This window comes from Pseudopipra pipra, chromosome 8 (genome assembly GCF_036250125.1).
Source record: "Pseudopipra pipra isolate bDixPip1 chromosome 8, bDixPip1.hap1, whole genome shotgun sequence".
Classification (NCBI taxonomy): domain Eukaryota; kingdom Metazoa; phylum Chordata; class Aves; order Passeriformes; family Pipridae; genus Pseudopipra; species Pseudopipra pipra.
Genome location: NC_087556.1, coordinates 12,559,177 through 12,571,466, shown reverse-complemented (window position 1 = coordinate 12,571,466; position 12,290 = coordinate 12,559,177). Strand labels below are relative to the sequence as shown.

The 12,290-nt window shown below is 40.2% G+C and overlaps 1 protein-coding gene across 7 annotated transcripts in view; it reads left to right on the top strand.

The window, feature by feature from the left end:
• ZMIZ1 (zinc finger MIZ-type containing 1) overlaps positions 1-12,290 on the top strand; it is a 347,839-nt gene that overhangs the window by 117,371 nt on the left and 218,178 nt on the right. For 6 of the 7 annotated variants that reach the window (XM_064662568.1, XM_064662570.1, XM_064662564.1 and 3 more), the window contains exon 3: positions 2,595-2,677. The exons of the other annotated variant lie outside the window; for it this stretch is intronic. The gene's annotated coding sequence lies outside the window, so the exon portion shown is untranslated. The remainder of the gene's footprint in view (positions 1-2,594; positions 2,678-12,290) is intronic. 7 annotated transcript variants of the gene reach the window in all.

Genomic DNA, 12,290 nt, shown 5'->3' with positions numbered 1-12,290 from the left:
AGCCTAATGCCGAGTGCCCGGGATTGCGAGCATCGAGCGGTTCGTAGCCAAAAAAGCATTTGGCCAAAAACCTGCGATTTTGTGCTCCCTCTGCTGGATCTGGAAGAGCAGGAAACCCTCCCAGCTGGAGCGCCACTGGCTCTCCTCCTTCCCCCATTCCCACCCCACAGCTCCCAGTCTGGTCATCGGTCGGTGCTTGGGGAAAGGGCTCAGTGATTCCCAGAGTCTGCTGGTGCAGCTGCACAACGGGCCGTGTACCAGGGGTGAATGTGGACAGGGGTGGAAATTGTGCGACATAAAAAGCAGTTGTGCCACAGTAAGGCCATGGTTTCAGACCTGGAAAGGTGGCTGAGGCCAGCCAGCTGTAAGGGCTTTCCAGTTGATGCTTCTTCCCTGCCCATCTATTCTCGTTTTCAGGTGTAGCTTGTTACCCACAAACTTCGCCAGTGAGACTGTTTTGGGGATCTTCCTAGAAATAGGATGAGAGAAGGGATTGGGCTTTAATAAGAAGCTACTTTTATTTTTAGAAGCTGATTGCAGTTCCCAGGAGGACCCTGTGGAGTGTGCTGGCAGAGCTGTGGCTGGCATGGGGGCACAGGAGCAGGCTGGAGTGGTGGGGGGGACATGCTACAGCCCCTGAGCAGGTTGTGTGGGGAAACCAGGGAACAGATGCTGGTGGGGACAGTGCCAGTGTCCTTAGAATCAGCTTGGACCTGATTTGTGAAGGGGGTGGGTGGTCTGTGATGTGAATTCACAGAAATGTTAATGGATAACCCTTTCATTTTAAGAGATGCTTTATAAAACAAAGTAGGAATTGTGGTGCCAGTTTTACAGATGGGCAGAATAAAGCACAGAGGAGGGGGGCAAAGCTTTGGCTTCGTGTGCTGCAGCAGTGCAGTTTAAGCTGGTTTAAGCAGCCTCTGTTCCTCCCCTCTGCCATCATGGCTGATCACTCCTGCCCTGTGCCTGCTCCCTGTGTTGTGTTGGCACAGCTGTTTATGAGACAACATGCTGAAGGAAATTAGTTCCCCTAGTCCAGCTAACCATGCAGCTGCACAAATGCAGTGTTGGAAGCAAGAGTCCAGGAGAGAGGAGTGAGAAGTAAAGTTTTAAGCATCCAAGTAAAAGCTATAGACCGGTTTGCCAAAGCCCCATCCAGTTACACCTGGAATAGTACCCAGCTCTTGAGGCAGGCACAACAAAAGTTTATCCTTTGGAGGAACAAACTAAAATAACTAATTCCAACTTCATTAAAGACCAGTCTGCATTAGCTGAGAAAGTCATGTTAACACATACTAAATCTGAATCAATTAACATGTTTTTCCTGGCTCGTATAAGCAGAACAAAAGCACTGGGGAAAACTTGTAGATGAGAATAAATCCACGTTCTGGGCAAAAACATTCACAGTTCAATGAGGCCTTAAAAGCGAATCATTCACCCAGGGTGCCTGTCAATATGTAACTTCTGTAAAATTGCCTTTTGTTGTGAGACAAGAAAACCAGCAGAGTTCCTGTCTGAAGCAGACAGTCCCTTGGTGACACTGTATGTGATGGGGTGGGATGGCTGTTTCTAACTTAGGGTTTTCAGTCATGTTTTTATTCTTTGTGAATTATCATTGAACAAAATAAATATGACTGCAGAACACACACTGAATATGACTAACAAGTTATTTGTAATAACTTGAGGTTTTTCTTCTGCACTTTTTAAAGTCACCTGTGACTTCTGCATCATATGTGTTGTTATGAAAGTGTCTGCTCCTGTAGGTGGTCCTTGGGGAGGAACCTGAACTGGCTGCAAATTGTGTGCCTTTTTTTTTTTTCCAAAGTAGGGCTTGCTTTTTCATGTTTAATGGAAAATTCTTTCGCATGGAGGTTATTTGGAAGTTAGTCAAAAGAGAGGCAAAATGTAGTCATTGTGTTACTTTTATCAATATTTGCTGAGTTTTGGAGCCTGGTTAGTATAAGCCTGTAAGGACACCTTGTCTGCCTGCTGAAACAGCATGTAACAAAATATATACTGCCTGTAAACATTCCCCTGTCTCCCTTTGCAGTCTTTCTTTATAATTAAAAAGCATTTCCTAGAAGTCACAGTGCTGTGCCAGTGTAATCCATAAACTTGCTTTGTTTTGCTACAGACAGGACGGTGGTTTTGAGGTATTTTGGTGTATTTTCTTAAGCAAAGTTTGGGGGTTGGTTTATTTTTTTTAATGGCACTTAGCTCACAAGAGTCGGAGAGTACCCTTTATAAAGAGGATAAAAGAGACTTCAGCATGACCTTTAACTGAAACAAAATTTAGCATTTGGCCCAGGAAATTTTGTTATAAACCTCAACAGAATTCTTATTATCTTTTTCTCATTTCATTGTTACAGGCATGAAAACCTGTAATACTTAAACTCCTGGACCAAATCTCAAAAGCTTGGGGGTGGCAGAGCTGGGCTGGAACTCCAACCCAGCCTTAGATCTGGTCTTCCAGGCTTGGTCCTGGGACTCCTAAATGCTCTTCATTCATTTCAGGTCTGTTCACTGAGCTACTTCAAATGTTGCCATGTTATGCAGGAGAACAAAAGCATGATGTGTCTGTATTTTTATTGCAGGAAAATGGATCTTGTTATGTGAGGGCGTTGAGGAAACAGTCCCCAGCTACCGAGAGGAAGAAAGGCCAGTAGGAAATATTCAGGTAGGAAAGCTGTGTGTACCATCAGGGGGGTGAAAACACTTGTGGGGCTTCAGTCTTTTTACAGATGCTATGTCGTGTTTTATGCTTGAATGGCTGATCTGGTCACTATCAGAGTTTATTTGTTGTTTTAAGAAGAAGCCCTGTTTGGTCAATTGATTGCAACAACAAAACGCTGCAAGCAAAGCCCTCAGCATAAACATTCCTTGGGCTATCCCTGGTACAGTATTGATCCTGATACAGAATACAAACAAATTACTCCTTGCATGAGCCATTCGAGCTATAAAACAGAGCAGTAATATGTTCTACTTGCTGCCAATAAATGTGTATTTATAATAAACAAAGCAGAAATCTCTGAGTAGAAATGAACAGTAGTTTCAATAATGCATTCAATATCTTATGTCCAGCTGTTGTACAGAATTTAAAAAAAAGCAGAGTGGCCACTCTAGGATTTCTGTTTCCTCCCTCATTAAGAAAAATAATCTTTGCAGACTTGTTCTGTTGCTGCTTTTCCTTTGCTTTTAGGTTTTTATTTTTAATATTTTAAGTATTTTATAAAGCCATAGGTAAGCTCATCTTTGCCTTATTTCCAGTGAAGTTCATTGCTTCTCAAGAATTTGGCCTACATCGAATTTTCTTGTGGACCAGCTGCCTCTCCTTAAACTGCTATGTGGGTCATCTCTGCTTTCACTCCTTGTCACATCCCCGTGGCATTTCCTTATATTGGGAAGTAGCATTAAAGACACTTTGGTGTATCAGTAGTTGTTTTGAATGCAGCTGGAGTAAGGCAGGGTGTCTGTACCCTGTGACCATCAGCACTGAGGGTGCATGGACGATAACTGAACCCATTTCCGAAATGAAAAAAATTAATGATCATCAGAACATAGATTTTTATTTTTTTTTAAATCTGCTTTACCATGCTCGTATAAGTCTCCTCATCCATATTTTCAGTGCTGCACTTTGATGAGTTACAGACAGTTGACCTCCAGGCATTTCTTGATGAACATTTCTGTCTGCTCTCAGCCTTGAAAAACTCAACCTTTTCAAGAGCTGTATGGGAGAAAAATGTGTAAGACTAATATTTATAGGCTGAAAGAGATGGGAGAGGAAAGACTAAAGTGTAAAACTTGCTTCCAGCAGAAATGCCATCCCTCTTTTACCTCTGATAATTAGAAGCATTTCTGACATGGCTGCAAAGCAAGTTAGTGGTGTGTGCCTGCCGTTTGCTGTGCATTTGTACTGCAGGACTGTATGGTGATGCTTTCTTTTATTTTGTTTTCAGACAATCACAAATTTCATCTGATACTCTCGTATTACATTATGATTCATCCATGCTCTTACATTTTAAACAATCACTTCCAAGTACTTACACATGATTGTTTGTAAAAATACGAGGTTGTGATTCTAGTTCGCATTTTGAGTATTTTATTTTTTCATAATGTTTAACAGAGCTTATTTGCATAAATCCTTTCATTAATAATTCTAACTGAAATAATCCTGGAAGACTAAAAGAAAGAGAGGTTTTAAGTTCCATAATTTTATATATAAAATCTTGATTATATTAAGAAATACTGCAACACTGATTTTAACTCTAATAGTAGATTTATAGGACATTGCAAATAGTTTTTAGAGATGCCTTAGAAAGTATACGGTATTTATGTCCCCTGAATATAGGTCTATTGTGCTGCTCTTAGATAATAAGAAAATAATATGTGCGGGCATAGAAATGCAGCAAATAATTATCAAAAAGAAAACTCAGCACCAAACCCCACCACATCAAGAAATACACTGTTTTTAAAACTGTGTTCTTGAAAATTTCCTGGACATTTCCCAAGACTTGAATCCTGGTTTTCAAAAATAAAATAAAAATCACCTTTTTGATCTGTGAGGAAACTTGGGAAAGAAGTCCCTTGCTGTGCCTTTGGGTCATGTGGCCTCACTGCTGTAGAGCTGGAATGTTTGCCATGGTATTTCCGGAGGCTTCATAAACACACAGAAAGAACAGTGGAAGTTAGGAGGATTTTAAAAAAAATTATTATATTCTTCCCCCCCTTTTTTTTTTGCAGGCTGAGTTCATTGCACTTTAAAAGTGGGGTTTTTTTAGGAGTTCAGAAGAGTTTTTATTTGATCAGTCCAGTGAATTTTAATAATTAATCTGTTTCTTAAAGAACAAAGTTAAATGATATTCAACAACTTTTTAATTGCTGATTTTGTCTAGAATTAGTTCTTACTAAATGTAACACCTGGCAACCTACATACTAAGCCTAACTCTGTTGTTTAGATGGTCTTCATGGTTTACTTTTGGCATGTGTCATTGTTAGTGGCATTCAGGAATCTGACTTGATAGCTGTCATCTTGCACGCTAGAGTAATGCAAACAGAAGATGGGCACTCAGAGGAGGTCACAGTGAAGAGCCATTTCCTAAGTCCTGCTGTGGTGTCGTAGAATCCCGAAGTCAAATCAGAAAAGCACAGAATTAGTTATGGCTCCTGGGGATATGAGGGTTAAGATTATGCAAACCTCTTCTTTCTAGCTGTAGGAATAGCATGTGCTCCTTTTTAGGCTTTGCAAACACCAGCTCAAACTGGGATTATGAGGACCTCGGTGTGCCTGTAATGCCATGGATATGTTATATCTTAGTGGCAAGGTGGGCTGAAGGGACCCTCCAGTCCCTTTTACACCCTGGGCTGCCAGAGATGCATCTTATCCTTCTCCCTTCCCCTTTCAGCCTAGCTGCCTGTTGAGCAAGGGCAGAGAACTGATCTGTTTTAAAAATAACCTGGCAAAAATGGGGAGGGAGGGGGAGGACGAATGGAATATTTTTAGGTTAACCAACTCCATTCTCTACACAGTACCATAAAGCTGTCCTAGCACTACTGGGGGGATAGGGAGAGGGCAGAGCAACAGGAGCTGGTAACAAGTGGCCAGAGATAGGAACTGCTTGTTCCAGATTGCCTCTGTGAGAAATCACCCCAGCAATGTGGCTGCGTATTCCATGAGGCTGCTCAGGACAGGGTCAGTGGGAGGTAAATAACCATCTCAAAATGGGCTTGTTGCTGAGTCAGACTGTTTATTGCATCAGAAGTTACAAGAAGGCAGCACAGCTTGTCTTAGAGCTTTCCTTTTAGTATGAAACAGTAGATTTCCCCCTCCCCGTTCCCCCCTTCCCACGCTCAGGCTCTGAATGGGCACACTGAGTTGGAGCCTTCGTAGATCTGGAATTGAGCAAGGGCTTGGGTTCTGCATTATTGTCAGGTCTTCTTTGCTTATCCTTCCTGTCCACTTCCAAACATTTTGAATGCTATCTTTAGGTGTGACTAGTTATTTAATGATATTCTCCTAGTGTGGAAGCGTATGAAGTGTAGAATCATTTATTTTAATAAAGGTCTATGTTTTGTTACAATCAATTATGTAATATCTGATTGCCACAGTTGTTATATTGTCTGACTTCTGTGGGTTCCCCGCATACCTGTGTGGACACAGCAACACAAATGTTGGATAATAGAAGAAGGGAAAGAAGGAAGAGGAGCAAAATCATTCAATTGAATAGCTGTCGAGGTGTTTAGGGTAGGAAGAGTACAACAAAGGCATGGTAGGAAGAAAGGGTGGAGGTTTGAGGAAGGGAAGTTGTCCCTCTGTTTTGCTGACAAAAATAGATATAAGAAAATATGGACATCTTACAGTCTAAAAGAAGATGGGAAGAACTGGTTGAGGTGGTTGTAGTGATAATTTTGGAAGTGCTTCCATGCTGTAGGGGCAGACAGGTACAGCAATTGCCATCTAGGCCACTGATGCTTGGGTCACTTCTGTTTGCATTTCTGCAATTTCAGATCTGTAAAGCTGAGCTCAGACACACTTGGAATATGAAGGTAGCCAGCTGAACTGGTAGCATTCCCACTGTTTTCTGGATGCTCTGCTTCATTCATGTCAGTACTGGGGGGCAGGGGAATGGGGCATGGAAACTTCATTTATTCCCCACTGCTCACCTGGTGATTATTGTTAGAAAACTCTTGGATCCTGTGACATAAATGACATTCTATGATCACTGGTCAGTCTTTTGCATTGGTCTGGCCTAGAGTAGTGGTACCTACTGGCCTGTAGCTAGAGCAGTTGATTGAGAGGGAATGGGATGAAGTTGAGAAGTTGTCCTGAAACTATTGGACTATAGTATGTCCAATAGAAAAACACAGTTTCAAAGATCAGCTTAAATATAAAGGCCCTGCAATTTTTTTAAGTTATCTTTTGTAAAAGTAAGCCATGACCCAAAGGTAAACTGTGTTTTAAGCTGAGCATTATCTGCTTGTGTATGTGGGAAGTTTTTTCCAGGTGAGCACACAGATGTGTATAACTGAGTAAAATCTTAGTAACTTCTTGCTTGAGTTGTCTATAGTGTTGTACTTTTTAGTAAAATGTCTTTATGAGACAGTGCAAAGACTTTATAATTTTGTAATGATAATATGTATATCTGAATAATACTTTTCATACTATTTGGCTTTGCCCCTTGCCATCTAAGGGTTCCCAAGGTTTTATAAGGAAACTTGCTTAGGCAGACCAACAGGAATCATGGTTGAAACTTGCTCTCAAAGCTCTGTGTTCCTAATGGCCTTTGACAGTGGCTGGGAAAGATGTCACTTCAGCATAGTGAAAAGCAACCCAAATAAATTATATTTTTGATGAAGGCTTCTCTGTCTGGATGAATTGATACTGGCAGGACAGTATTGGTCAAAAATAGAAGGTCCTTCTGCAGACACATTGCAGACTATCCTGGTTTTATTTTGTCTAAACAAAAAGCAGTGTACACATACTGAGTGTAAACAGGCCTTTCAGTCTGAGGTACTTCCTTTGGCAGATGGCTTCTGATTTTTTTATTTTTTTTTAAAGTAAGTGTTGCTTTGAAGAGAGACCAAATAAAATCCATATTCAAGTATTCTGTTTATCATGTGACTTCATGGAAGATTGCTGTATCCTATACTAGACTTACTTTATGATGATATGGACAGGATTTTTATGGCCTTATAAAGGATGCTGTTTTGCATTCCTCTCTGCAAAGAAGTATTTCCAAAAGAAATAATACGCAAATTGAATATTTATTTTTGTTCAATACAGAAGTATTCATAGCTAACTGGCAAATATTTTACTTCTCTACCCTCCCTTTTTTCCTTAATCTTGTTTAACTCCTCAGTGTTTTCTTCTGACTATTAGAAATATGTTCTTCTAGGGTATTTTAGATCAGCTGCTTTACAAGCCAAGAATTTGTATCTTTTCACTGAAAGCATGTGTAAGGAAAAGGACTGAATGGTTATTTGACTTACACAGCTTGCACATATGTATATTGTATATTTTGGATATATTAGATGTGTGTGTAAATTGAGATCCTGTTTCAGAATAGTCTGTCAACGGTTGACAATTGTATATGTATTTTTAAATGACTGACAAATTTTAAATAAGGTTACATTAACCTGCAATAATAACAGTGTTGAGGATTTTAAGACATGTTTCCTACTAAATAGTGTTTAACTGAATTCCTCTATTTAATCTTATTGAAGTTAGTAAGTTCAAGGTATAACTGTTTTTTCACACATTTTGTTAGGCCTTGATATTTCTGACAGCACAGCTTTCTTTTTCAGGCCTTCAAGTAGGAAAAGAGAAGGTTGTTTCCTTCTCCAGACAAAAGAACAGTGCAAGTGTAATCTCAGCTCTCAGTTTTTCTTTTGTCTGTATCTCTTAACCTGGTATGATTAATTGGTCATGTTTTTAGAAATTTCTGAAAGGATAGGGAAAAAAGAGAAAAAACATTCCTTTGAAGCAAGTATCAGTGATTGAAATGCTGCCTTGAATCACAAAGATATGTACAACTGAGATCTGTGTTACCAGTGTGAAATGCCAGCAGGTGTATAGCCCAAACTGATGGTCACGTGCAAGTATTTAAACTACTTGTACTCTGCTAAGAATGTATAGGATATATATCTACTCCACAGATCAAACTAAGGCTTTTCAAAGACAAGATTTTAAGCTAACAAATAATGGAAAACATCCATGTATATGTAATGTAATCTAAAAATCTGAGAAGTCAAAATAAACCTAATTAATCTGCAGAATCTGAGTATGTGGAGTGTGTCTACCACACCTTGTGGGGTTCCTTCTCTCTTTTGCTTTTACCTGTCCCATACAGCAGAAAGCTCAAATAACTGAAAACTAAAAATACTCCTTTACAGTGGAGTGGGAGAAAAGAGAACACAGGCATGAACACCACCTTTCAAAGACGCTAAGTGTTTGCCACAGCAACAGTCTGTTGACAGAGAACTCAGCAAAATAATTATGTGTTGGTTAAGGTGTTTTCTTTTGTTGCCTTAGAATGGGGCCCTTTAATAGAATTTTGTCTTACCCATTTGCTCTTTTATTGGGTGGGCAGAAGCTCACTAACTTCTGTGGGTTGGTTGCTGCTAAATGTAGTCTAGCAATGACCATTTTATTACTGTCCTTTTAAATGTAAACATTCTCAGTTTCTTCAGGCGCTCTTCTTACAACATGGTTTCTTTTTCCCCTGGTGATTTTCACTGCTACCCTTTGATTTTTGTCTCATTTTGCTCTGAATCTGTAATTTTCTCTTACATACTATTGCCAACCACCAAACCATCACTGCTCCTTTAATGCAAACTATGGCATCAGAAGAGCATTGTTTTCTCAGGTCCCAATTTGATAACAGGTTTCCTTCTCTGAGCACATTCCTCTTTTGTACTGTTCAAATGTCCACCAAACAGAGCGGATTCTTGGTTGGTGGGATGGATGCCTCCCTGTGCAGAGTGTCTGTTTAACATCTACAGTATGGTAATGGGAGTGTTTTGGTCATTATTGCCCTGGACCTGATAGAAGCTGAGAAGCTAGAGATGGAATGCTCTTTATCAGTTTGTAGAGTCTTAGACTCTTTGCCTTTCCCTCACACATTTTGCCTTTCTGGTGCCTAAGATCTGTCTGGTGTCTTTTTTCTTATACTGCCTCTGAAGTTGTCACCTGGAGACCTTCCCTTTCCCTCCATCTGCTCAGAATGCTCAGGTTATGTTGGTTTGCAGTCAGAGCATTTTGGAAGTTCAGGTAGAGGGAAATTAATAGTGCTTGCAGTAGAGGGATATACCCCAAGAGAAGGTGTGCTTACACCAAGTCTCGTGGGCAGATACGAGCTTGAGCTGCTCATCTTCAGCTGCCCACGTTCTGTGTGGAGCCAAACCAGAAGCCCCATATCCATCGTTAGCATTGTGTTGAGCTCGAGCTAATAAGCTCGGTCTCTTGGCAGGATGTGTTAGATCAGGCTTACTGCTGTGCTAATTGTGCTTACACAGCTTCCAGTTTGGAGCTGGCTCATTTACAGCTGGCTTGGATGGTGGCCAGGAAGGCTCGCCTCTGCCTGCAGTGTGCCATGTAGACATACACACATCCAGCACTTGAACGTGTCTGTCAATAGCAGGAAATTATATTTGGAGGGAGGGGAAAATCTTTGGCCTGGCTGCAAACATAAACAAGGACAATATTAATGAACGAGGAAGTAGGTAACAGTTTTAATAAGGAGAAGGTTTGATTATTCCAAATTTAGACTCATAGCCCCAAGTTGTTTTCAGCCCCTGTGTTTGACCCTGTCTTGTTCCTCATTTACCACTGGTTTTGCAGTGTTGTTTTTTTTCTTGTTACAGTATGCCTTGGGAACGTTTCCTGGATTTAAGAAACTTCATTGTAGAAGTGAGCAGCCTGGTATTTTAACTGGGAAACACAATGTTAACAGCAAATATGGGCAAAATTTCAGAGGAGAGAAACTTGCTTTTATGATTAGCCCATGCACTGTTTTTTGTCTTCCCTTACTTCATCTGTTAATAAGTTAGTTTGTCCATTAACTATAATAAAGTGTCAAGGACTGGCCCACCTTAGTGTTGAAATTTTGTAGTTTCCTAAAGGTACTGGATACTCACTAGTAACAGGAATTATACAGGAAGAAGAAACCCAGAGCTGTAAAAAGTTCAAGTTTGTTTATTTAGGTTTGAAAAACTAGAGCTCGGAATTACTTGAAAGCCACATCCTCAACTGGCATAGATCAGTTTCATCAGTTACCAGCAGTTGTGTTATTTACTTCAGCAAAATTCATCCCCTCAATTATTAAGAAATCTTCTGTCTGTGGAGGAGGGTGGTGGTGGATGGGAACATATGAATGTGTATTATATAAATATAGAGAAAACTGGGTTAGTCCATTTATTGTGAAATAAGAAAAGGATTAATCAGCCACATCACTATGAGCTCTCTTAATATTTGAGCCCATTTTCCTCAAATTATTTTTTTAGTCACAAACATCCATGCATCGCTGCATTAACTTGCTTGACAGGTTAGAGGCCACTTCTCCTTTTGAGCAAGCCTCAAAGAGACAGTAACAACCTTCTAGTTCTAAAATCACTGTTATTAAAACAACCAGGGGAATGTATCTCTGCAAAGACAGAGCTGAATAATGATTTAGCTCCCAGAATTAATTTGAAATTTCAGCAGCACTAAGTAATATTTTAGTGGCAGTATAATCCTGTACATTACATATTAAGTCTGCAGACTGCACTACCAGAGGAAGAACCCCGCAGTATTTAAATGACACTGTAACACCAAGGTATTATATTCAGGTCATTAGGGGGCATTTTACAGGATTGAAGTTATCTGGCAGAATGTCAAGGGTGAATCATATAATCTCTGTTTCTTTGCCTCTCCAAATATGTAGATTAAGGGTTTAAAAAAAATAAATTACACCTGCTTCACCAGTGTTCCTTCTCTGCCCACTGTATCACCTGTGAACCACTTGCACAGTCAACAAACAGAGAGGAAGGGAAGGGGAGCAATAGATATAGATGGCTCAAATAGCAGGTGATGTAAGTGGAGAAAGCAGTGTACTGAGGGTTGTGTTGTTTTTTTTTTCTCTGTGATTCAGAGCAATTGATAGATAAGCATAAACCAAAGTATTTGGCTTTTGTGGCAGGTGTCAGTGGGCGTCCAGAATGATGAAAAATGATGAGTCCCAAGATGAGTGTTTTCCAGAGCAGATCCCTAACACTAACCTTATGAAGAAGCAGGGGCACTCTTGCAATTGAATGTACCAAGGCAAATGGATGTCTCTCTCCCTTTTGTGCCTTAGAAATTCCTTCTAAATTCATATGTGTGGCCCATCATAATGATTTTGATACCTCTTTTCAAATGTACTCATCGTTCAGACAGCTCTGGTTGAATTTAGAGAGAGAGATTAGGCTGTGAAAAGCATGTGTTCTCAGCAGCTCATTGCTGCCTCTGGCAGAAGTTGCTGCCATTCAAATCTGCTAGCTAGATAGTTCACATGATTATTCTGTGCACCATTAGAGACAAACTGAGCTGGGTTAGTTTAAACATGTAAATAGCTTTAGATCGTTCTTTCTGCAAGAAACATATAATTATCACAGAAGTAGCCTAGCTGGCTGGTAGGCAGCAAATTTCACCATGAGAGTCTTTCCCTTGTCTTTGGGTTGATGCAAACATTTGTTGAAAATAAAAACGGATCACTGGAGGCAAGTGGAATTTAAATGATGTCTAACTTCAGGGGATGGGAATGGCGATGGTGACATGG